This window comes from Spermophilus citellus (genome assembly GCF_964194105.1).
Source record: "Spermophilus citellus genome assembly, chromosome: 6".
NCBI lineage: Eukaryota > Metazoa > Chordata > Mammalia > Rodentia > Sciuridae > Spermophilus > Spermophilus citellus.
The window spans coordinates 135,760,701-135,787,784 of record NC_138187.1 but is presented as its reverse complement, the minus strand read 5'-3'; positions in this window follow the sequence as shown (position 1 = coordinate 135,787,784).

Sequence of the window (27,084 nt, the reverse complement as noted above, 5' to 3'; positions counted from 1 at the left end):
ATGGCCAAAGAATATTCCTTTTGGATAGTATGAATAATTTGGCCACAAACATTCATGAAGAGGTTTTCTTTCTTTTTCTCTTTTTTTTTTTTTTTTTTTTGTTCTGGAGATTGAACCCATGGGCTCTCAACCACGGAGCCAAACACATCTGCAGCCCTTCTTTTATATTTTATTTATTTAGACTTTTTTAGTGGGGCTGGGAATTGAACCCAGGGCCTTGTGCATGCCAGGCAAGCACTCTACCAACTAAGCTATATCCCCAGCTCTTATATTTTATTTAGAGACATGGTTGCTTAGGGCCTCACTAAGTTGCTGAAGCTGGCTTTGAACTCGTGATTACAGTCATGTGCCACCACGCCTGCTCATATTTAAATTTTTGAAGAACTGTCAGACTGTTTTCTACAGTAGCTATACATTCTTATCAGTGGGATTTGAGGATGTGATTTTTTTTCACATCCTTTCCAACTTGTTATTCACTGAATTTTTTAAAAAAATTATAGGCATCCTACTTGGAGTGATGTTACATTTTATCATGGTTTTGATTGGCATCCCCCTAATGACTGAAGATGTCAAGAGGTTTTTTTTCATGTACTTACTGACAAATTTTTTAAAAATGTCTATTCTTGTTATTTTCCCATCATTTAAATCAAATTATTTGTCTTTTTTTTTTTTTTTTTTTAAATCAAGTGGTGAGAGTTCTTTACATACTCTGGAGGAAGTCCCCTATCAGATCTATGATTTGTAAAAAAAAATTTTCCCATTTTGTGGGTTGTCTTTTTATTTTCTTGATAGTGTCTTCGAAGCATGAAGCTTTTAATGTTGAAAGAGTCCTCGTTCTCTTTTGTTGTTGTTTGTGCCTTTGGTCTCATATCTGAGAATCCATTGTCAAATCCAAGGTCACAAAGATTGACTCTAGTTTTCTTCTTAAAGTTTTCTAATGTCATTGCTTATACTTGCTGATGACTCTCCATTTTGAGTTCATTTCTGTGTAGGGAGTGAGGTAAAGTTACAGCTTCATTCTTTTGCACGTAGCTACCCAGAGTAGCTTTTACCAAGGACTACCTTAGGCATTAGGAAAAACATCTCCATGGAACACAACTTTGTATTTTTTGGAAAGGATGTGGTTGGTAATAGTGTCACTACATCACAAAACTATCTTTTATAAAGATCCACAGAAAAAGTGTTTCTCGGGCCTTGGTTCTAGGAGACTTTATCTTATAGATACGGTGCATTTGTCACAGTGTGGACACTCTTTGCCAGCAGAGAAGCTCAGACTCTCTCGTGCTTCCATCTCTAGGAATGCTTCTTGCTTAAGATGGATACTTTGTATATGGACTCTGATTTCATTTTATTTCTTGACCTCTATATTCACTCCTCTGGTTTCCTCATGTTTTATTTTCATCCTATTGTATCACAGGCACCCCCAGAACCACTCCCAATAAGAACTTCTACAGCTCTTTGATATTCTTTGTTATTTCTTGAATTTTGTCTCATAATGTGGTTCTTTATTAATGAGCAATACTAGAATTATGGGCAAATAAGACTTACTTGCCTTTGGACGCCTCTGTATGTGAATTCCCTAAAGAGTATTTAAAATGTACCTATGAAATGATGGAATGGAGTGCAAGGGAATGAATGAGGTAGTGAATGAATGAATAGTTGAGCCAAGACTTGTAGGAATAGATTTGGCCCAGTTGGAGGCAGCAAGAATCTCTTCCCTGATTCCATTTTAAGAGCAACAACAACAACAAAAAAAATATATCAGATAATTCAATACAACAATTCAACCATGGGTAGTGTATAATTCCACCCATCCTAGCTTCTTCCCATTACAAGACAGAACATCCTATGTGCTCTCTGTCATCTGCATCAGAATCACCTGAGGTACAATAAGGTCAATTCCTGGGCCTCACTCAAAAGATGGGAACAAGACCTTTTCTTTTTTGCAGTCTTGGAAATGACCCAGGGCCTCACGCATGCACTCTACCACTGAGCTACATCCACATCCTAGGAACTGCATTTTTTTTTTTTTTTTTTTTTTTTTGGTACTGAGCATTGAACTCAGGGGCATTGGACCACTGAGCTATATCCCCTGCCCGCTTTTATTTATTTATTTGAGGGGTATCAGGGATTGAACTCAGGGGCACTCAACCACTGAGCCGCATCCCCAGCCCTATTTTGTATTTTATTTAGAGACAGGGTCTCACTGAGTTACTTAGTACTTTGCTGTTGCTGAGGCTGGCTTTGAACTCATGATCTTCCAGCCTCAGCCTCCTGAGCCAGTGGGATTACAGGTGTGCTCCACCGCTCCCTACAGGAACTGCATTTTAACAAGGACCTCAACACACTTTTTTGTATCCTAAAGTTTTGGGCAATATTGCCTTGAATGATAATATTTGGAATAAGTGGTTTACATCTGTAGAGAAAAGGAAAACATGTCAGGATCCCAAAAATATCAATGAAAAAATATCCAAAGACAAGCTTTCTTTTTCCCAAAAAAATATGCCTAGGGTTACTTTTGTGGAAAAAATGAACACTTGAATCTAGTTAAAATTTTATAAGCTTGAAGATTCAGGTGAGATGGTTTATATTATAAACTCCATGAATTTTGTTGACTTATGATAAGGGATAGATACACTGTAAGAAATATGACACAAAAACAATAACTTTCCTGAGCAAAAGTTAATTTTAGCAACCTATATATAGATTCTAAATGGATAGTTTTCTTTGATAAATGGGGGAAGGGGTTATTTTAGCAGGTTTGTACTTTGGTACTGATCCTCAACAGTGTTTGACTAGAGGCCATTCCAAAACGTGAAATTGAAAAGAAATACCAGGCAGGTGGCCAAAGTTTTAGAGATTGGATAGAAAGTAGTCCCTTTTCTCCTTTTGACTTGGGACAGTGAAACCTAATGATCTCTTCTGTATTTGAAGACATATTTTTGGCACACATGTATGGTACTAGTAAATAACACTTTTCAACTGGAAACCCCCCAAAAACTCTCATACAGAAACCAAACCTTGCAATCTTTATTCTTTCCTTATGTAAGCATGGGTCATTCATGTTTTGAAAGCAGCTTCAGCAAAATCCCCTGGTTTCAATTTTATTAAGATAACTGTTTCATTCATTCTTTTTTTGATAATATATTTCTAAGCCAAACTCATTAGCCCAAACCCTGCTGTATATCTGGAGAAATTCATTCCATTGGGCACCAGCTGGAGAAACAGTACATCTCAGAATACAGAATGCTAAAAAAAAAAAAAAAAAAAAAAATCTGAGATATGTATCTTTCAGAACCTTGTAGTGAAAGTTGCTTGAACTTTCTAAGAGGCCTAAAAAAAAGCATTCAATTTAGTAAGGTTGAATTTTAACTCATAAATGCTATATGATATACTGAACATAATAGGGACAAATGGAAACAAATATCAAATGATGGAAGCATGGTCAAATCTTGTTTTATCCAAATGATAAAACATTATAATTTCTCAAAGAATTTTTAGCAACTTGAAAAATTGCTTACAACAGGCACATTTTTTGGAGAAACAAGTACAGAGAGTATGACCTCAATTATATAAATATATTGGAATTTGCATACTGAAAAAGACTGAAAGGAAATAGCCCAAATAGTAATGGGGATTTTTCTCTAGTTATATAATTGTCTGTGATTTTTCATTGTCTTCTTTACATTTTCCTAATTTTCTTTTTACCAAAAATAATACTGCTAAATTATAAATGACTTTATTTTTTTTGTTCATCAATTATTTTTAGTATAGGTACTGGCAAAATAAGCACTGTAAGTAAATTTTGAAGGCTGAGCTAGGAACATTAAATTACAGTTTCTTTCCATTCTGATTTCCTGTGATAACCCATCCCTGATCTCTTCGCCCTTACCCTCACCACAGTCTGCACAACTGTCACCTGTCATGCCTCACAATAGCTAGTATTCGATATAGATATACAGTATTAGATGATATAGTATTAGATGTGCAGTTCATTGAGATGCAAAAGAAATACACACTGAATTATTGCTCAATACTATTTTCTTGAGCCCATCTTAAAAAATACAGTCTGAATGTGCAAATAAAAATTACTCTGAGTACTGGACTGGTGGTACTCTGAGTACCATATTTTTTAAAAATCACAATTTTCACTTTGTTTTTCAAAAATAAATGGATTCTATTGTACTAAATCAAAATATGTTTAAGAAATAATGTTCATGGCAGTGGAATAAGAAGGAAACATAAGGAACTGCTTTTGTGGGTGATTAAACACCCAAGTGAAGCTGAGGCACCCTGGATAAACCCAAAAGTGAAGACGGTGAGTACCGCTAATGTCAGAAGCATCATTATCCACACACAACAAGAAGCAGTCGACAAACCACCCAACAGAAGGGGAAATCATTATTTTTAAAAGATCTCTATTACTATGGGGAGCAGGGCTGTGACTAGAAAACACACACACACACACACACACACACACACACACACACAGAAGTTGCCTCAGATGACAGATGCTGAAGGATGTGTGCTAATTGCATATATTGACCATATCATTGTCACTGTGGTCTTTACAAGAGGAGAGGCTGCCTTCCTTGATCTGTCCCACACAGGCAGCAGAACATGAAAAGACCAATACCAAAACCACAGGAAAAGGGAAGGGAAGAGAAAGTGACCAATTATTTAAGGGAAGAAAAAAAAAAGCATGAAAGAATCAAAATTAAGGAAAGAGAACGGATGAAAGGAGATGCCACTCCTTTAATGCAAGTTCAGCACTAATTGCAATCATAAAGTCATGCATTCATTAAAAAAAAAATGCCCATGGAGTATCTGCCACACACCTGGCATGGAAGAGACTGAATGATGAATAAATAGAACTGTGACAACTCTACTGATGTTATTAATAGCGACTCAGGGCTGAGGCTACAGTGGTACAGTGCTTGCCTGCTCTGCGTGTGGCTCTGGGCTGACCCCCAACACCACAAAAACAAAAAACAAATAAAAAGCCAATAGGCACTCAAGCAAATACTGGATCTCTAATGCAAATGCATTATATTAGATGCTTAACAGGTATGAGGTAGCTGGGGAAAGATGGATTTTATTAAAAAATAGAAATGGAGGGCTGGGGTTGTAGCTCAGTAGCAGAGGGCTCGCTTAGCATGTGTGATGCCCTGGGTTCGATCCTCGGCACCACATAAAGATAAATAAATAAAGGTATTGTGTCCATCACAACGAAAATATATATATATTTTTTAAATGGGTTTTTTTTTGAGACAGTGTTTCTCCATATTGTTCAGGTTGGTCTCCAACTCCTGGGCTCAGGTAATTCTCCCACCTCAGACTCCTGAATAGCTGGAACTAAGTTGTACTCACCACCACATGATGGCAGGAAGCATCTATCCATCTTTTTATATATATAATTATATATATATTTTGGGAGAGGATGTACCTGGGATTGAACTCAGGGGTACCCAACCACTGAGCCACATTCCCAGCCCTATTTCGTATTTTATTTAGAGTTGCTTAGCACCTCACCTTTGCTGGGTCTGGCTTTGAACTCACGATCCTCCTGCCTCAGCCTCCCCAGCTGCTGGGATTACAGGCGTTCGCCACCATGCCCACCTGACTCCGTTTTTTTTTTTAATCTCAAAAAATCTGGTTTAATAAAGAAATTTGAAAATTCACTAAACTGATACTTGTATTTTTTTCTTCTTCTTTTTCAGTGCTAGGAATGAAGCCCAGGCATCCTTCCTGCATGCTAGGCAAGTGCTCTACCACTGAACTAAATCCCCCTTCCTGATACATGACTTTTTTTTTTGTTTTTTAATTTTGATACATGACTTTTTAATGCTGCTTCATTGTTTAAACCAATGATTTGCTTTTAAATGAAAAGTCGCAATCCAGTGTCCGGTCCTAATGCAAGGCCCTTTGCTCTTCATTGTCTCTGTGGTCACCAGCAGACCTGACTTGATTGCTCTAGGTTACCAGTGTGCTACTGTGTAATTCTTCCCAAGTTATGGATCCGCTTTGAATACCATGATATACCTTGAATACCTGGAAATAATTCGGCTGGCAGGACACATCTTCATAGGAGGACAGACAGTCTCAGGAGTTTATAAAATGCAAACATACTCATCTGGGGTTTTCTTAGAGCAGGGACATTTAGCATGAATTCGGGCAAACAGATCATTAAAATGTCACATTCAAGTAAGATGCATTTTCTTAGGTTCTACTGGGTTAAAATAAACATTTTTGAATGATGGTGTTGTTTATAAATATGGTGAGACTTTATGATGTCAACACCCATACAGTTGAAAATAGGGGCTGACAGTTCTGTGTGTTCTATCTGCTGGATCATAATCGATAGCCCATAGGATTTGCATTTAGATTTTTAACACTCATTTAGTAGAGATTTAAGAATAGAAGGGCTTTTATCAATTCAGCTGAACATACATTTTTTTTTATTTCCGTGCAAAAATAATTAAGATGGAGTGCAAGGGGGGAAATTTTTACCCACATTTCAAGACAATTTCAGTTCCCTTTTCTAGATTAAAGAACATAGTCCTTACTTTAAGAGCATGTATACCTATTCCCCATCTCCCTTCTCCTCCTTCCCCTCCTGCTACTTAAGGCCAGCACCCCCCTTTCATGGGAATGGAACCCAGGACCTGGCTCAGGCCAGGCAAGCGCTATGCCACTGAGCCACTCCCCAGCTCTGGCCAGACTCTCAGTTACCCCTGTTCTCTAGGGTTACTCACCTCACCCTCTCTCCTGGATCTTCCCAAACACACCTCAACATGCTCAAGATTCTCTCATCTCATAAACGAATCCCAGCCAGACATGGTGGCACACGCCTGTAATCTCAGCCAGATGGGAGGCTGAGGCTGATCGCAGGTTCAAAGCTAGCCTCAGCCATGTAGCAAGGCCCTAAAGCAACTTATTGAGACCCTGCCTCAAAATAAAAAAAATGAAAATGGCTGGGGATGTGGCTCAGCGGTTAAGCACCTCTGGGTTCAATCCATAGTACCAAAAAAAAAAAAAAAAAGTCCTTTGAGGCCTTAGATTCCTCTTCAGCCTTATCTCTCTCTTCCTCTTTATAGTCAAATTTCTAAAGAGCTCTTTACTTCCTATTTCCTCACCTCCCACTTGCTCCTCAACTCATTGTAAGACAACTTCCACCCCTTAACCCACAACAGCTCCTATCACTAAAAATGATCTTCCACACTTCACGGACACACATGAGGCTCCATCTTTTTTGACTTTTCCTTGAAATTTCTCCCTTGGCCTCGGAGGTACTGCAGTCTCCTCATTTTCCTCCCTCCTAGTGGTTGTAATGCTGGGGCAAACCAGCAGCCTTTGGATGCCTGCTGCACCAGGAGGAAGGAGAGGTGGCCACTGACCCCTCCACTCTACCTTCTCCCATGTTCTTTTGTCCTGAAAGCCCTGAGTCCAGGCTGTCCTCATAAGGGAGTGGAGGGAGAGGGAGAGAGGTAGGAGCAGAGGCAAAAGAGATTCTGAGGCTAGAACAGAGCCTAGAAACTTCCTTCCCTCTTTCTTTCTCTCCACCCCTGTCCCTTCAAACTCAATGACACTCATCAACCTATTCATTAAAAAAGAAGAAGAGGGAGAAGAAAAAATGGAAAAGATGTTCAATCTCACTGTAGCTCAGGAAATGGGAATTAAAAGAGCAATAAGGTAAATTTGGGAAGGTTTTCAACAGGGCAGGCATGTGGTCTAAACAGTTTTTAAATTAGGCATCATTTTTTTAGTGACTAGGTTTGTTTGTTGTTGTTTCTGGACTGTAGTACTGAGGATTGGGGGATTGAACGAGGGGCGAGTTATCATTCAGCTCCAGTCTTTTTTTTTTTTTTTTTTTTTGAGGCAGGGTCTCACTAAGTTACCCAGGCTGAGCTTGAACTTGCAAGCCTGCCTCAGCCTCCCGCGTCACTGAAATCACAGGAAGGCACCACCACAGCCAGCCAGTTAAAAGTATTATAACCTTTTAGATTTGTTGCAAGATATAAGTGACTCCGATTTCAAAGTTTTGAGAATCTGAGGTCATGTTGGGTAGGCCTTCCCCCCACCCCCACCGTGAGAGGAAATGGCCGACTGTAGAGGAATTGGAATCCAGAAAGCTGAGGCTGCAATCAGAACCATCCTGTCTGGTTCCTCCACCGGCTCATTCCGCCCTTCACGAATTCCAAAGGCTAGAATTTCCCAAGACCAGCCACGGCCCCCTTGGTGGGATCCTAGCCCAGGATCACAGTTTTATCTCTAGCCCTCAGCACTTACTTGAGTTCCTGACACAAGCATCCACCTTCCTGCCCCACAGTTCCACCTGTTGGTCTCAGAGCCACACCTGGCCTCCCTCAGGTTTCCCTCAGTCAGGGCTCCATACCCTCCAGTCTTCCCTACTCTACTCCCTTCTGGTTTTCAGCTCTTAGCCAGACTGAATCAGTCTTTTGGTTTCTCCAATACATGGCGCCTCTCTCAGCCACAAGGCCTCTGAGCCACATGGCCTCTCCCATGAGTGAGCCCTAGTACTTCTCGTCTTCCTGGATACCACCTCCTTAGGTCCTAGGGCTGCTCTAGGTGGGCTCCCTGCCACATTCTCTCAGACCACCATGCAAACCTTTCTCTCATAGCACTTCCCAGCAGAACACATTTATCCAATTGTAATTCTGCCTTCCTTCAACCTCTTACATTTTCTCACTTTTAAAACTTACCTCTTGCCTCTGGCCCTTTGTTATCTGAGACCTTACTTGATAGCATTTAAAATAAGCTCCGATATCACCTGTAACCTCTTCCCTGAGTATCCTGAGCCTATAGAGAAAGCACAAATCAAATGTTGTGAACAACTAATAAAAAAAAAAAAAAAAAAATCATAGCCAAGGCACCATGGCACACGCCTATTGTCCCAGCTGCTCCGTGGGCTGAGGCAGAAGGATCATAAATTCAAGGCCAAACTGAATGACTTAGCAAGATCCCATCTCAAAATAAAAACTAAAAAGGGCTAGGGATCTAGCCCCGGGGTATAGTAGCCCTAGGTTCAATCCCCAGTACAAAAGAAAACAAGATCAAAGGTGTGACTTCCTTCCTGTGTGTTTTCCTCTAGCTCCTCCCACCCTGCCAAAGGCAAGTAGATCTCCCATCACAGCAGCCAGGGATGACTATGGTGGATGGGGCTGTCATGGTGAGCCAGGTCCTTCTCCCAGGTATTGTTATCTGCTTTAGGAGAGACTGAGTCTGGGCAATGATGGTGTCTCAGTTGTGATCTTATATATTCAAAACATCCCATCAGCCACCCCATTAGGCTGACCTCAAACTTGCAGATCCCTCTGCCTCAGCCTCCCAAGTCCCTGAAATCACAGGAAGGCACCACCACCCCAACCAGTTAAAAGTAGGCATAACCATTTAGATTTGTTTCAAGATATATGTGACTCAGATTTCAAAGTTTTGAGAATATGAGGTCATGTTGGGGCACCTAATATGTGCCTTCCTAGCCTCCCGTACATCTCATTTAAAAACACTTCCAAAATTGTAATTAACTACTTAGTTCGTAGTTACTCATTTAATATCTGTCTTTCCCAGAAGCTAGCTCTACAGATTTTTGTTGGCTGCACCGACAGTGCTTGGCACAAATAGAAGCTTAATAAATAATATTGAATAAATAAATACAATTAACCCAGGTAATGATTTGGCTATGTATTTCTCTGGGCAGCCAAATACTCTCATGAAATGCTATCATCGCTATACATTAGATGCTATTATTAAATATCAGTCATACTAATAACTTGTAATTACACTGAAATAGAAACTAAATAATTTCAAGCAAATTCACAGAAATGAAAAAATGCAGATACAATTACTTTTGTCATGCATCCTTTCCCCTTTCAGTATCTCCTCTTTGTCCTGGTTTTCCTCTCGGGCTTAAGTGGAAAACACCATATTGACGGTCTTCTCCATGTCCAGAACCCCAAATGGTGTCAAGAGTTGTCATCAGTGTCTTCCCTGAGACTCAGATTTAACAAGGATTTGAATATTCTCTACATATTGGACCAAATGTTAACTATTTCTCCTGTGCCTTATCTCTGTAGGAAACCTCTCCAGACTGCAGATTATCTTTCAAAACTCAACTCACTTTTCTCCAGCATGATTTTTGTAGTAGTTTACATTATTTTCCTACAACGTCTCCTTTAGCATTGTAAGTTCTCCTATTGTGCATGCATACAGAAAATCAAGGTTGAAAATCTTCCTTAGCTGGATGCCATGGTACATGCCTAATAGTCTCAGCCCCTCAGGAGGCTGAGGCTGGAGGACCATGAGCAAGGTGAAATGTTCTGTATTCTAGAATGTGGACAATGTGCATCAGCCCCACAGTAAGGCTTGAAAGGTGGGACTACACTGGATCTCCTCTGCTCTGAAGCCTGTTCCTCAAGCAAATTATTCTGTGCATGCTAATCACATCCTTTGGTGTCCCTCTTTGATATTCCAATAGGCAGAAGTCATCTGAGCCAGGGACAGTGGCTGTAATCCTACCTACTCAGGAGGCTGAGGCAGAAGGATAGCAAGTTTGAGGTCAGCCTGGACAATCCAAGGAGGCCCTGTCTCCAAATAAAAACTTTAGAAAGGGCTGTAGCTGTAGCTCAGTGGTACATCACCTGCCTAACATATATAGGTGTGCACATAGATATTCATAGAAAAGTTCAAAAAATATAGTTATGAATATATCCCTGTAGGTAGAGCAAAAATTCCAAAGAAGAAAACAGAGAAGATGGAAGTCACGTGGTACCCACAACATTTTGTTCACTAGAGGGCTAATCACCCAGCCCTGTGCTAATTCTAAGACAACCAAGGTCTGGGATAATATTTCACCTTCTACTTCCCTTCAGTCTTTTTCTGTACTCAGCTCAGTACTGCAAACACAGGAGGACCATTCAGGCCAGAACTATTGTTGCTTCTTACTTAAGTGGATTTGGCAAGATGTACAGAATGAAGAATATATACAACAATTTAACTTCACAAGAGAAAAGCAGAATAAGGTTAGACTGCTTTCAAAGCATAAAATTTGGTAGTTCTAAAAATTAATTTATAAAAGAAAAATAAAACTAATACACCATTATTTTATAGGTCAAAATGAACTTTAGCTCTTGCTTTTTATTTGATTGATTGATTATACTTCTAGGAATGGAACTGAGGGCCTCTTGCATAGCTCTACCTGCAGCCCCAGACCCTAGCTCTTTTTTTTAAGTAACCCCTACAAACACTAGTAATTATATACGTACTTATATCAGATAATATTTTAAAACACGGTGGTAATTAAATTCAACACCATTCAGGTGGCTTCTTGTGTAAGACATGATACCAGAAGCAAAATGAAGCTTAAAGGCAAAGACAACTTGTTGTTTCTTTACAAACTCAAAGGGTAACTAATAACAATGTGGAAATAACTATAATACAGAGCAAAATGATGGAACATTTTTTCATATGGGTTTATAAGCAAGAAATAGTGTGATAAAAAAAAAAAGGGAAAGGGCAGAGGTTTCCTGGAGGAGGCGACCTTTCAACTGGACCTTGAAGAATTAGCACGACTTTGACAGAGAAAGGGGAGGATACTCCAAGCATCAGGAACAAAATAACATCCATGAAAAAAATCAATACAGCCCACTCCCATGTTGACATTTCTGTTCTCAACTGAATGGTCACTTCAGTTGCCTGAAAACTGTTTCTCTTTCTCTGAGTTGTTAATCTAAGGCTGTACTTTTGAGGAAGGCTATTTTTATTTCCAGAAGTATCACCTCTCAAACTAGAGATCGGTCACTGTCACTGAGTTATAGCCCAACTACTTCACTTGGGACTAGCCTTAGGTGAGATGAAGGTCTAGGGAGAATTTAAAGGTATATAAATTCCCAGGAATTAAAAAAAAAAAATTAGGAAATCTAATCAATCATGCTGAAAGGCAGAGTGACATACAGCGGCAAGTGCAAACGTTCTAGATGAAATGATCAGGACTTGGCTTTATGCTAAGACTGAACACGGTTTAAATTCACCATCCAATTGGAAACTCTCATCAATTATTTTTAATGCAACAAGCTCTGTCAGTGCCTGACACGTAGTAGTAGCTCAATAAATATTAGATAAATGATGGAACATTTTTTCACATGGTGTTTGTACCCTCTCTGTAATAAAAACTATTCAAATATTATATAAAAAGTTACCCACTCTGAGCACTCGGTTCTACATTTGTATAATACCATTTAAGTCCAAAAGATTGATACTTGGTATCCCTCTTTGGTTTGTAGAATGTTTTTCATACAATGTCTTATTTGATTCTTACAATCTAGCGGGATTCGTAGGACAAATATTAATAGTCCTATTTTACAGATGGAACTACTGAGATTCATGGAGGTCGAGAGACTTGTCAAAGGTCATAAAACTAGACCTAGACTTGGACTTGACATCCGTCACAGAACTTCTAGGCAGCAATACTATGCTTTTACTAGTCTTAATATTCTTGCATCAACCATATTAACATGGCTGGATTTGTTTAACAACTAATTATTATTATCTGACTTGCTATTTATCTATCATCTATTTTTTTCCATCTGTTGAGATAGGAATGTATACATAAACAGAAAGTGCAAAAGCAGCTGCATTTCATTTTTGAATGTGAAAGCAAACACTTTTTACAGAAAATTCTAATGAGAAAGTATTACATAATATTACCCTTCAGTGTAATATTATGGTAATATTTCCAAATACATTACCAAAAGGAATCTGCAGCTAAAAACCTTCACATTTTTTCCAGAAGTCACTTCTAGACATTGCTGGAATTGGATGCATGGCTTATTTCTGTGCCCAAATGCCATGCGGTGCTAATTGTATTCATGAAATCAAATGTTCTCAAGTTTTCTTTGGCCAATGGACTGAGAACAAGGAGCCTGATTTACATTTCACAGATCTAAATAGTAATTTGATGGTTAGCTCATTACAAGGAATGTGGCAGGCTAAAACCGCCACAGTGCATCTATCTGGAATTTTCAGGTTCCTATAGAATCCCTCCATGATTTGTTTATGATGTAGAGATGATCGACTCTGTCAGTTCCTAATAAATGGTAAATAAAAAAGTAACCTGTGATATTAAAGTACTACATTAGCTACATTGTGATTAAATTACAGTAACACCACCAGCTATAAACCTTTATAGAATCTTCTCAACCATGCAGTAATTCTCCTAACTATACTATTATGTAGAGCACAAATATTTCTTTGTAAGTCCAAAGCAATACATCAGGGAAGCGTTTACTGCTGAAGCTAGATTGAGAGTAAATGCATCTTGGGATGCTATGAATAAAAGCTCTAGCTTCTCATTACTTTATGACAAGACACAGAAATTCACTTTACTTTTCATTTAAGCTTTTCGGCTTCCGTTTATAGATGTATGCCTTCACGCTTTTATTCCCTCTTGCTTCAGCCGTACGTAATAAATGATTATAAATTTTCACATTTGACCACCTCTCTGCTAGTCTCATGCTTAATGCACAAAGTTAGGAAGCTGCAGGTAGAATTTCACAAACACTTTTATTTATGATGTTGTCCTTGGTAACGGAAATTTCAATGTACTGAAATGAAAAGTATGATTAAAGGGATACGACGTCCTGACAAGGATAGTGGAGGGCAGCCTTCTATTTCCTACTGAAAATATATAATACTTTTTTGACATCAATTTCATAGAGAATAGACATGGGTTAGTCGTGGAAAAAAAAAAAGACACAAACATGTTTCTAACTTCCATATTCTTGAATCTTTGCTCTAATAACTGATGCTAGAAATATCTTGTCTAAATTGATGAGCTTCTGAATTGGAAAATATTTTATCACAATTAAAATAGGATATCAAGGACTGAACAGAAATCGAGGACGAGTACAATTTGGAACGAAAGAGATTGTTTTTCTGAATCACAATGCAAGTGAAAAAGCACTTTTTTTTCCTAACCATATCAGTTCTTTTGATAACTGGTTTTATTATATAAATCTCTATATGGTGAGAAAGAAATAAGAACAATTAGAAAAGTTAGAAACATTCTTAGAGAAACCTGGTCATTTAGCTTCCTGTGAATCTCCCCCAAATTGCCATTAAGCAACAAAATGCTATCCAAGGGCGTCTGCTGTTGATGAAGGTCAAGGCCTTTGGCACTTGAGGTTAGGTACCTTCCCCTTTGCCTATGATGTAACAGAAAAATGAAATTAAATGGTCAGAAGAACTTTCCCTGGTAAAGCCACGCCCCAAACAAAATTCTGCTACTACAAAGGCTTTCTAGGTTCCATGCCTGGAGATTAGAATTGCTTGAGACATTCTAGCTTCACCCACCAGTCTGATTCTGGTCTCCAACCTGTTAATAAAATGTGTTAGCAGGAGATTCAAGTTCAAGGATCATTATAACTCCTTCAGCCTTGTGCTGCCGCAATCGGCATAAGGGCCATTTCCTACTCGGTGGAAGACGATATAACATCTTGATTTCAAACCTCTGGAAAGAAGCTACTGTGGAAATTTAGAAATCTATATCCTCTTGATTTCCTATCTATGAAAATAAGAAACAGGGGGATTACTTTGAATAGCTGCCGAGGTAGGCAGCACTATGGCCCATCTCCTGGCATTAATAACTGAATTGTCTTTAGGATATTCTGTGTCTCCTGCTAAATTTCCTCACTGTGCAGAGCACCATGCTTCCTTCCAGGAAGGAAGAAAGGAAGGGAAGGAGGAAGGAGGGAGGGAGGGAGGGAGGGACGGAGGGAGGAATGAATGGGGGACAGGAAGGGACAAAAGGCACCAAGCACAGCCTGGCAAAGGAGATAAGGCTTGAACACAAATAACCAAAATTACAAGTCAGCAAATAATCAGAGCCAGATGAGGAGAGAGGTAAATTCCACAAAATTAGCCGCATGGGAAATGCCGGGTGCAACTGCCATCTGGTATCCCAGGGAGTTTGGGTGGTCTATTTGCTGGCCCCAGTTCGTGGCTCGGGCAGAGGTCAGTACATTCAGTAGACTTGAGTGCTGCCAGTTGAGGACCAAGAGCTAAAGCCCCTGCAGTGTTCTTGGTGCCATGGGGAAATCACAAGCATAGATAGAAGAGAAGAGAGAATGAGGGGAGGGAGAGGCCAGGTCTCGAGATCGGGAGGCTCAGATGTCCTGTGCCCATGGCCTCAGACGCTCAGCAATGTCTACAGGATGGTACATGGTGTGTTGAAAAGGTCCTTAAAGACCTCTCACCAGTTTTGCCTTAATGAAAATAAGAAGGTTTTAAAAGCCTAGGCAAACAGATTGCTCTATGCCACATGTCCATAGTTTTGACATTTTTAAGAAAGCATTCAACTGACTATGCATGGGAAGGAAAAAAGTTAGTCGGACCAGCATTTCAACAACCTCACAGCTTTCTTCAATAACGATTGCTACAAATACTTCCTGACAGATACCATTTGTTGCTCAGCTATTGCAGAACCCCCCGAAATATATTATGTCTCATGTCAGTTATAAAAATAACACCACAAATTATAACCAAAACAAAATTACCCAGTAATTATCATTTAGATGTCCATTTTAATCCTTTTCAGAGTTACTGTTACTTTAGTCTGCTTTTATGAGCCAGACAATTTAATACAAGTCTCACTGGAGGGGTTTATTTTAATCTTTCTCTTTTTACCATGTGCTATAGTAATATCTGAAATCTACCTTTCTGAACACTCTGTGAGGATCTTAATCTCAAGAGCATTTCTAAACGCATTGAATTCTAACAGCCTTCAATTTGACCAAAAATAGGCGGAGTAAACATGTGGTGTCAATTATGGGAAAAAGTGAACAAAGGTTAGAGGAATAAGAGCAGGGCTCACGCTTTCTTTTAACTTGTTAATGTCTCTGACCCTTTTGTACAAAAATCACTTTAATCAACATTATATACATTTCATTGTGGCCTTACCATTTAACAGCCTGTAAAAAATGTTTGGCTATCAATTATACACATCAAGTTGATATGCTGCAGGACTGGGGGTCATTTATGCTCGCAATTAAATCTGAGAGGGCTTGATGAGGCCCACATGGTTAGTAAGCTTTCCCCTCTCCACCCTACTCAGTCTTTTTGAAACTTTGAGAAATGAGGAAACTTAATTAAACTTCTCAGAGATCTCTCTTTTCATCCTAGGAACTCAAGACCCAGGATCACAGGTATAGTGAGATTCAAATCTAAGATTTTTCTCCCTACTCCAGGTATTTACATTGTCCCTTCCCTCATATCTGGGGATATCCATTGTTGCGCGCGCGCGTGCGCACACACACACACACACACACACACACACAGATTTTAGTTAAACAGATTTATTAAAAACTGATTCTTCCAATGAGTACATTGTTACAGTTAGGAAAAATAAGTTCTGGTGTTCTGTGGCACCCCAGGGTGAATATAGTTAACATTAATGCACTGTGTATATATGTAGAAAAAAAATGAAATTCGAATGCAATTTCACCATCAAGAAAGGAGAAGAGTTTAAGGAGACAGATCTACTAATTCCCTTGGTTTGATCATTACACAACGTGTGATACATGACTTGAAACATTGCATCGTAACCCACAAATACATACAACTATTATGTACCAATCAAAAAAGTTAAATTTGAAAAATAAAACAAAAATGGGTTCCTTTCATGTTTGGGGGGCTCATCAGAAACAAAAAGAGTCATCCAAGTGGAAGTCTGACTGTGGATATGTACAGTGCTGATGTGGATGGGGTCAGTGGGATAGGTGTTCCCTCTAGTCACACACCAGAGGGTGATTCTCCAGAGGCCACATCGTGGCTTACAATTTTTTAACCTTATATGAAAGTTGGTAGGATGTGTGATCTAAAATGGTAAGAAGGGATTCTCAATTAAGTGATCTCAATCTGCCGTGTCTTCAGATCCAACCAGACAATTCAAAGTCTACTTTAAAAACGCACAGAGCCCAGCATAGTGGCAAACACCTGTAATTTGCAGGGACTCTGGAAGCTGAGGCAGGAGGATTGCAGGTTCAAGACCAGCCTCAGCAACTTAGCAAGGCCCTGTCTCAAAAAAATAAAAAGGGGTAGGGATGTAGCTCAGTGGTTAAGCAACCCAGGTACCAAAAACATATAAAAATTTTAAATAATCTACACAGAGAAGAACTTTACACCCACAGTACGTTAAGTATTTTAAGTGATATCCTGTGTACACCTGAAGACTGGGAGGCTAAGGCTACAAAGCAAGAAAGTATTTGGCTTCTTTTGCTTCATGGATTTCCCCTGCTCCTTTGCTCTCCTCCAGCCTCATGTCCTCAAGTAAGAGGATCCAGTCAGTAGATTTCAAAGCAGATTTTAAAAGGCTGCTTCTTCAACATTAATTTATTCAACAAGTATTTTATGCTTCTACCATGTCTAAAACATAATTCTTGGTACTGGCTTCAACACATTACTAATATTTTCTGAAAACATAGAGGAGGTTAGAAACCCATCATTTTATTTTTGGCATTGGGGATTGAACCAGGGGTGCCACATCCCCAGCCCTTTTAACTTTTTTTTTTTTTTGAAGCAGGGTCTTACTAAGTTGCTCAGGTCTCACTAAAGTGCTGAGGCCGGCCTTGAACTTGTGATCATCTCAGCCACCCAAGTCCCTGAATTACAGGCATGCATCACTGCACCCAGCTCAAATTCCTCTTTGCCTGATATCATGCCAAATCCCCAAAGAAATGTCTCCCTTAGATTGGATAGTCATAGGAATTAGGGACCCCAAGGCAAGCGAGGGGCAGCCATGGAATCTGCAGCCTTACAGGAACTGGGGAGGGTGGGACTTGGATGTTCTTCACAAGAGCATGAAGATACAATTTTCAAATACTAAGTCTTGGCTGATGCAAGAGAACATAATAAATATTTTGAGAGTTTGCAATGTGCAAGGAGCATGGGTTCTAATTGGCGCATTGTGATGGTGACATGGCTGTGCTGTATGGTCTCCTTGGGTGTGTTCATTATAATAGATGGTGGTGTGTACTATTAATATTAGACTATGTTGTGATTTTAGTACAGGCTTTATTCCTGAAAGCATATTTTCTTCTTCTGCTTGTTTGGGGGGCATTTTCAAAATATTAAACTAAAGAATAATATGTTTTTATTGGAAGACATTGTATAGATGAATTTCAAAATTACTTTCCATTTAATGTCTTATTACATATCCTGAGAAGATAAATACCCATTTCATTCAAAATGGGAGTTTTGTTCCCTAGTACTGAAAAAAAAAGAAAAGATATTTTGTTTGTTGTAAGGAATTTTTTTAAAACCATCTTTGTTGTTGTTACAGACTCAATTGTTCAAAACGATTTTTTAAAAATATCAACACAAAGGAATCTTATAGTTCCACACAATTACGAGTTCCTAGTCATATCCTCATGGGCTTAAAATAGCATTCCTGAAAGTATTGAAGCAAATGAGAGATGCTACTGGCAAACAAATCAGCATGTCTCTTCTCCAGTTGAATTCTGTGTTTGTTTGGTGGTTTGATGTTTTGCCGTACTTGGGATCAAACCCAAGGCCTTACGTGTGCTCTACCACTGAGCTATATCCCCAGCCCTAAGCTTGGTTATTTTTTAAATTATTTATTTATTTATTTTAATTTGATTGTTTTTTGATGTTCAGTAAAGTTGAAATTCCATAAGAGTTTAACTTCCCAACAAAATGCAGCAATTATATATTCATTGATTTTATTACAAACACAACATGGTGTTGTGCAAAAAGCATTACAAACTGCCTACAAATGAACTTGGAATATTTGAATGGATTTTAAAAGACCTAAAAGGAGAAAGGTCTATATGAGCTTTAAAGATTCAAAAAAAAAAAATGTGGCCTTAGAAACAAGGATGCAAAGGAGGGTTTTTTGTTGTTGTTGTTCTTTTCTGCACTCCAGGAGAGATAAAGCATATGCCTGAGTTATTACAATGCATTGATCTGACTCCGACCCGAAGTTACCAAGGTTTTATAAGGCTGCAATAAAGCTTTCTTTGCATTAACCAGCCAAGCACATAAACATTTTAATGAACTGTTTTTACATGGTTCATTGGGCAGCTACCAGGCTACTATAATACAAATCACCACTCGGCCACATCCAGCTTTTTCATGACGGCTGTACTTTTTCAGTTTACCAAATGCAAATTGAATATCACAGCTATGGAGCTTAATCAAATACTTGACTATTGGAGCATGTGAAATTCTTAGCCTGGAATTTACTATATTCTGGGATAGTCTATGCAAAGGATGGAATCGCAGAGAATTTTTGACTCTTAAGCTTCCACACTCAAAGTGAAGTTTAGCATGGTGCTCATGGAGACCACAGAAAAAATAAGCTCCTTAAAGTGGCCACTCTGTGTTGAAATGGTTTTAGGCCATGGGTAACAGTTGCCACCAACAGCAAGAAGCTCTGTCACCATTAATCATGGAAGAGATGGTTTCCCCAAACTGATATTTCTCTTAGTGACCTGAAGACTTGAATGAATTATTGAACTCAATACCAAGGCAAATCAAATCTCCTTGGAATAATTAAGTATCATTACTGACAAACATTTGTGTGCCTTCTAGTCAACACTTAAAGTAGCACTAAATTATGAAATATTTATTATGCATTCTGAGAGCTTTATGACACTGTATGTGTTTTTATGATTAAAGATTAGCCCAACACATAATTTAATCATGAATGCAAATTATAAATGAATATTTAACAAACCATGCCACATTTTATGTCTTAACATCTCTTCTGCCATTGGTGTGACGGAATGAGAAATGGCCACATGATATATCTTCTGGCTGCTGGATGCCCAAGCGAAAACAAGGTGTTCTCACCTTGATGCGGCCTTTAAAATAAATTAATTTGTTAACATTTAAAAATGCAGTGTAACAGATGACATAAAACATTTATATGACAGTTTATGACCCAACCAACCATGTTCTAATCCAATAATATTTATTAAAACATTTTATTGGGCTAATCATTTCATGGCCAAGATTTACAAATGTTTGTTTTTCATATTGAGTCAAGGATTTAAATGGTACTAATCGTACCATAAAGATGTTATATGGTGTTAATATAACTTGCATATTAAAAATATAATGAATTGGCTATTTATGAACCATTAAGTTTTACCTCACCCCCAGAATAAATTTTATGTCATTACAGACCTATTAATACACCCTCTCTATTTTTCCATCCTCCTAATTCCCATCTACCTTGCTAGCATATACTCACAAACCAAATTTAGAGATATATGAAAATAAGAAAAAAATTTATTTTATTATGGAAAATTTGTATTGAACACAAGATATGAAGCCATGCTCTTTATATTTTAAGTTTTCTTTCTGCTTTTCACCTTAGCATTGCTGATTAAGGTAGGAACCACCCCATATTTGAATAGGATGTGGTTATATAAGTAAATTTACTCCAGTAGAACTTTTAGCTCCTCTGCTAAACTAACAACCTTAAAAGAAAGCATTCTTACTGTCATTCAAAAGTGAGGTCTTAATTTTCTCCTATTATTTATGCCACTTAAACTCAGTGATACTGAGGCCATAAAATAGAGAAAGTCCTAGAATTAAGACATTTTTACATAAAACAAATTTGCCAGTAAAATATTAAAACCAATCTTAAAATTTAGCCACAGGGGTAATTCTGGACCATGCACTGGATGGAATATTACACACCCATCAAAAATCTTGTCGTGGGCTAGGGATGTAGTTCAGTGGTAGAGCACTTGCCTAGCATATGGGAAGCCCTGGGTTTGATCCCCAGCTACAAAAACAAACAAACAAAATCTTGTCCTTTAATCTTAAAGTATGGGTACTTCTTACTGTCAGTGAGACAATATATGTAGTAGATGAAATCACTGAAGGAGTAAAACACCTTTTTTAAAATGAAATAAGGAGTTTGAATGAATCCTGCTAGCTTAGCATACGCCCTTTCTCTTCCCTGTTGTTGAACTTAGAGGAACTCTTTTGTTCTTATTACATATCTTTGCATCTGTCCCAAAGGAGGAAGAGGGAAGGTGGTGTGATATAGACAATGGTAGATTGGTTAGAGGATACTCTTGACAGTCTAGAAACTTCAAGGCCACACTTATTGCCCGTTTGGCTTTTCCTTTTCTGTTGTGGCTCTCTTCTGCCTCCCCTCCTCCACCCCTCCCCCAGCCTTCCATTTCTTCTGCAGAGCTGAGCGAGGCTGAAACAGTTTTAGGTGACTTTTAGGTGACTTTCAACTTATGTCATCTTTCTTCGAGGCTTTTCTTAGGTTCGTCCTGTACTTACACAGGACAAGTTTCCCTCGGTGAAGAGGATGAAGGGGGAGGGGGATGCTGGAGGGAGGGAAGGATCCAGGCTTTTCTCAGACTTCTCTCCAACCACAGAAGTGGAAGCCAGCTATGCAGTGTCTCGCGGGGTGGGCAGGTATCAGGCAACACAGCCGTCGAGGGGTTCTTGGAGAGTTCAGGGAAGCACGCAGCCCCAGGCTGGCACCTCAGTGAGCACTAGCTGGCATCTTCTGCATAATCACCAATATCAGCCGTTTCTTTGCCCCTCTTGCCTGCGACACCAGAAGGGAAATCACAATCTCACTTCAAAATGCTGGAATTTCTCATGGATTCTTTCTGTCATCAATTTATTTTCTTTTAAAGCTCAAGCCATTTTAACAGTGAACTTCCGTGCTTTAAAAAACAAATGGCAGATTTTAACAACTACCGTTCTTAAAAGTTGGATTCTTGTTAAAAAAAAAAAATTCTTGTTCAAGAAAAAAATTCTTGCTTATAAAACTGGTAAGCAAAGGAGATAAAATCAGAACAGAGATCTGTTCTGATCATATTTAGTAAGACCCAGTACTGGCTTTACTCATGACCTGAGTACTCAGAATATGAATAAGACCTATTTCCATTCCACCACTGCCATCCTAAGAGGGGTCCCCACATGCATGCGCTTACCCCTGCATCCTGATCTTATTTCCTGTGCTTCAACAACCACACCTGACCACTCTGGCGTTATTACTTCTTCTGGTTAACCCATTCAAGCATCTATTTGTCACCTTGCAATAGATCTATTCGAGGGACCAGGGCAAGGTTTAGCAAAAAAGACTATTCCCCATAAATGTTGGCCCTCGGCAAAGGAACATTTTTCAAGTTTCAATTTAGGCCAGGGTTTGGCAGAGAAGCCCACGTCTATCAAAGCTTATTAGCTGTGGAAAGCAAAAGAGGATAGTGTCTACCCCAGAATCTGAGGGCCGGGCTGAGCCCAACTTGCTGTCTCAGAAGCCACCTAGATAGCAGAGATAGGAAACAAACTGATCATGTGCCCCTCACCAGTTAGCAAACTTTCTAAGTGCTGTTTTTTCTACCCTTGAATGTGAACATCCCCTTTAATACCATTCTCCTGGAAGCCACTGAATTGTATCAAGGTCTTTGTGAGCATCTTTCAATCACCTGGCTCCTTGCAACCCCGGCCCCTTGACTGTGGACTATGCCATAAACAGCAAACATTTTCCTCCTGGCGTTTAAGTCGATTCATAACCACGATTCAGAACATTAAATCACTGTTTCCTTTTAAAAGCCAGGCTTCGGGTGCACTCTACGCAATGAGAGCTGCTTTGGGTTTGCTTTTTATGGTGGTGGTTGTTTTTTTGTTTGTTTTTCAGAGGGGAGGAAAGAGAAGAAAAGAGAATCATCACATTCGTGTTCAGAGTTCCTGTAGAAAGGACAGAAAGGGCATGCTGGGTTTTGCCTTTGAGATGGGATTCTTTTGCCTCCCTGTTAGTGGAGACAAGGGCAAAGCAAAGTGTCCCACAGCCGCCCCGCAGAAGCGGCAGTGAGCTCTGTCTTTTCACATGTAACTCCGGGAAACAAAACCAATTCCACCCAGAGGTACAGACAAAGAGGAGCACCCTCCCAAAGGAGCCCGCGTGACAAGTGGCCCCCAAGAGCATCCCTGTGATCAGTCAGAAAGGCAGGCGAGTTATTAGCTTAGCCCTGAACCTCCCACTTAATGTAGGACCAGTCCTGATGGTTAACAGACCCTGGCTGCGGTGACAAGCTTGGGACCTGCTCGAGGAAATCCAATTGAAAAGCAGCCAAGAGGAACAACAAGTCAGAAACAGATGTCCCAGACGCCAGGATGTGCACACATTTAACCTGAATATGTAGTTGGACTGGGACCTGAGCATTCGTTTCTAAATAGAGTGACTTCTCCTCTTTCCCCATATAGATATTGTCAGGTTCAATTATAGCCATCCACATTAGTTTTGTCCAATTTTCAGCAATTTCTTTAAAATAAGAAGATGTCAAAATGACAACAAACTATTAAGGGAATTTCGGGATGTTTGATTTATCTACCAAGTTTTACTAAAACATTTCCGTTAAATCACCCAGGCTGAAACTCGAGTCTCACAATAATTGAAAATCGTGTTTAAAAAAATCATCCAGATGAAACTTAAATGGCTCATGGAATTATTTGATGCAATAATGTACCACTTTGGCAAAATGTCTTTAAGACAGTCCTATTCCCATTAAGTCACTTCTGGGTACCACGCGTGAGACTTTATGTTGACAGAGGTGGGATCCCATGCAGACAGGGACTGGAACTCAAGCTCGACAAAACCACTCAATGAGATTTGAATGAGAGCAGTCTTGTGAGCCACAGCAATATGTCCCATACATTAGGAAACATTGTCCTTTACATTAACACCATTCTGGTTTTCTGTAATGGGCTTTATGAGAGGAGAGAGACCATCTCCCTGGGTTGATCTTTCTCAAGGAAAAAAAAATTAATACTCTCAATGTTTTTTAAGTAGATCTAATGCAGAACAGCAATATGCCCATGAGAAAATAAACACATGGGAAGGATTTGGAAGTGCAAATTAACGTATGCCACCTTGAAACCAGGTCAGATCCCACGCTCACATGTTGTCACGTGCCCCTAAAGTAAAGAAGGGCCACATGGCATTTCCTCTGGTAACTCTTCAATTTTTTAAATAATATATTTTTAGTTGTTGATAGACATTTATTTTATTGATTGATTTTTACGTGGTGCTGAGAATTGAACCCAGTGCCTCACACACACAAGGCAAGTGCTCTGCCACTGAGCCACATCTCCTAGCTCTAACTCTTTGATCTTTATTGGCAGGTTTTAATCCACTACTTTTCTGGGGTCTCTGAATTCCGATTTGCTTCAGGATGTCTGATTATGTCATTCTGCAAAGGAGGAAAGAGTTGGAGCCTGGGTTCCTCTGTGCTGGAGTTCATGGGAGGTATTTATGAAGAGGGCCATCTGAAGGAGTATGAACTTTTAAAATCCAACAACAGCAGCAAAAATAAATTAATCAGGAATCCATCTCTAATTTATACATGAGTCACTTACCAGGAAGATAAAATGGTTCACTTAATTATAGATTTACAAATAAATTTGAGTCTAGGGCCTTGGAAAGTACTTTGATTAGAATATAGATCCATTTTTTTTCCTCAAAACAGTTTTCACTCCAATTTCAGAGAGAAGGGACATAAACCAAAACCCCCTCTGTGAGAATCCAAGGGACCCCTTCCCTGGCAATGAAAGGAGTTGGTGGCGGGGGTCCCCAGGATTCATCTGCTCTCCACAAACTCGGGGTAGGACCGTCCATTCTTCTCCTAACTCATTCTCATGAATTCGAGATTGTCAACACCTAAGGTTAATGATACCTGCCTTTCTGCTGTCACAAACAGTTAGGGCGGTTCTGCCAGAGATGGATCATCCTCAGCAGAGGGTCGTGTGCTATTGTTCTCAGCAAACAAAGGAAACAGCTTATTTCTATATAAATTTTAAACACTGTAATAAAAAATGGGCTTATTTTTTTTTCTTTTCTATGCAACGAAATTAGTAGCCTACAGCACATTTCTTTCTTGATTTTGAAACATCTATTCTTCAAAAGTTTGTGGAGAAATAATGGGGAGTTTCTACACATGATGGACCCCTCTAATCTCAAATTAGGCACTATTTTTAAAGAATGTGCAGTCGGAAAAATCAGGCATCCTTTTGTTTATTAGGTAAGTAGTGACTCAAGAAAAAGATAACTTGTGTTTTGATCTGAAATATACTTCATTCAACTAAGGAGGATGCTCAACAGACCCACAGTGATGAAATAGAGAGGAAGGTACAGAATAAGAACGTTATCAAGAACAGCCAACATGCTCATTTTACAGTAACTACATATAAACAAACATTTCTTGTGAACAAATATTCTATTAAAGAAAATAAAACTACTTTCTCCACCCATCCAAACCTTAAATAATTTGTTTCTTTTCTGAAAATATGCCTTACACAATTGAGCAAGCATGCTACTCACTTGAGAACAGGTCATTAACACTGTAACATAAACATGGAATCAATCTTTCTTTCTTTCTATCTTTTATGGGTACTTGGAATTGAACCCAGGGGCACTAGGCTACATTCCCAACCCTTTTTATTTTATTTGGAGACAGAGTCTTGCTAAATTGCTTAGAGCTTCACTAAATTGCTGAGTCTGGCTTTGAACTTGGGATCCTCCTGACTCAGTCTCCTGATTTGCTGGGATTACAGGTGTGCGCTACCTCATCCAGCAAGATGGAATATTTGTTCTTGTATGCTTTACTATATTAACACTAGGTACACATTAAATACAATATCTGTATATTAAAGAGATTAAGTATTTCATTAGATTCATGTAAACTGATCCAAGACTAAGAGCTTAGCCACAACATGACATAGGTACTTAGGAATAATTTTGCAATTTTAATAGAACATGTGCTCAAGGTAGGAACAATTATCATAGGGTAGAAGATGGTGTTGGTAGCAATCATATGTTGCAATGAAGAATACATTGTGCTCCAAGAAAATTGCCAAAAGTACCAAATGAAAACTTAGCTCTGATTCAATACGTGCCCCCCAACCCTGTACTCCACCGTCCCACCACACATATGCACACCTATGATTCCATTTGTTATGATTGTGGCACAGATGCTTAGCCAACATGTGACTCTTGGTGTGGCTCTTCTCCTTGGTTTAAAACTAGGCCCATATATGGACCTTGCACACTTAGCTGTGTTATTTAACATTTTTAGTTTAATGTATTCTTTCTTGCCAGACATTGTGACTTTTTTTTTTTTTTTTTTTTTTTTGCTGTCTACTAAGTCATCTGATGGGGTGGCTGCCTGAGACTGTTTTGCTGGCTTCATGAGTTTTCCTGTTTTAGGTAAATAGGAATCAAAGGCTATTTGAGACAACCCCACTGACTCTTTTGCAGACAGGCGAGTAGAGCCCCTGTGTAGTGACCTAGGCCTAGTGGCGCAGCCAGTTGGTGGCAGGGCTGGATTGGAATCTAGGGCTTTGCACCTGTTACCCCTGGTCTCGAGGAGTTTTTCTGCAAGAGAAAGTGGCAGATACAAAGTTATAATAGATTTTCTCCCTACAACCAGTGTATACTTAGTGGTGCAGTTTTACAAAGGAAGTTGGCAAATCCAGGGTGGGAGCATGTCTCAAGCAGCTGGAATCTTCTGAGTTTTATTTTTTCTGCTCTCTCTAAGTTCTGGTTTTGCTATATAAAAAGAAAAACCAGTGACTATCGCATTATTTTCCACAATGACTCTGTAGCAACATTCACTCATTCAGCCATCAGCAGAACCAGGGACTGTGCTGCTAGAATGAGATACAGAATCAGTCCTGGACACCAGCTTAGCCAGAGAAGTAAACTGACCACCAATCAATCCATCTCCTATGGATGGAGCTCATAGTGGGGACACCTAACCCAGGTTGGGGGCACAGGGAGGCTCCTGGAAGGAACACTACAACTGAGATTCTGAAGGGTGCATAGAACCAGTTACAGAATAGAGGTAATAGTATCATTCTTTCCTGTTTACCACCTCATTCGATTTCCATGATAATTCTTCTAAGAGGTGGGCGGAGCAGGCATTGATTTTACATTTCCCTTCTTTTTAAACTTTGTTTTCTTTAAAATGGGATACACAAACAGTCATGCATCTCTCAGCAACTGGCACAGGTTCT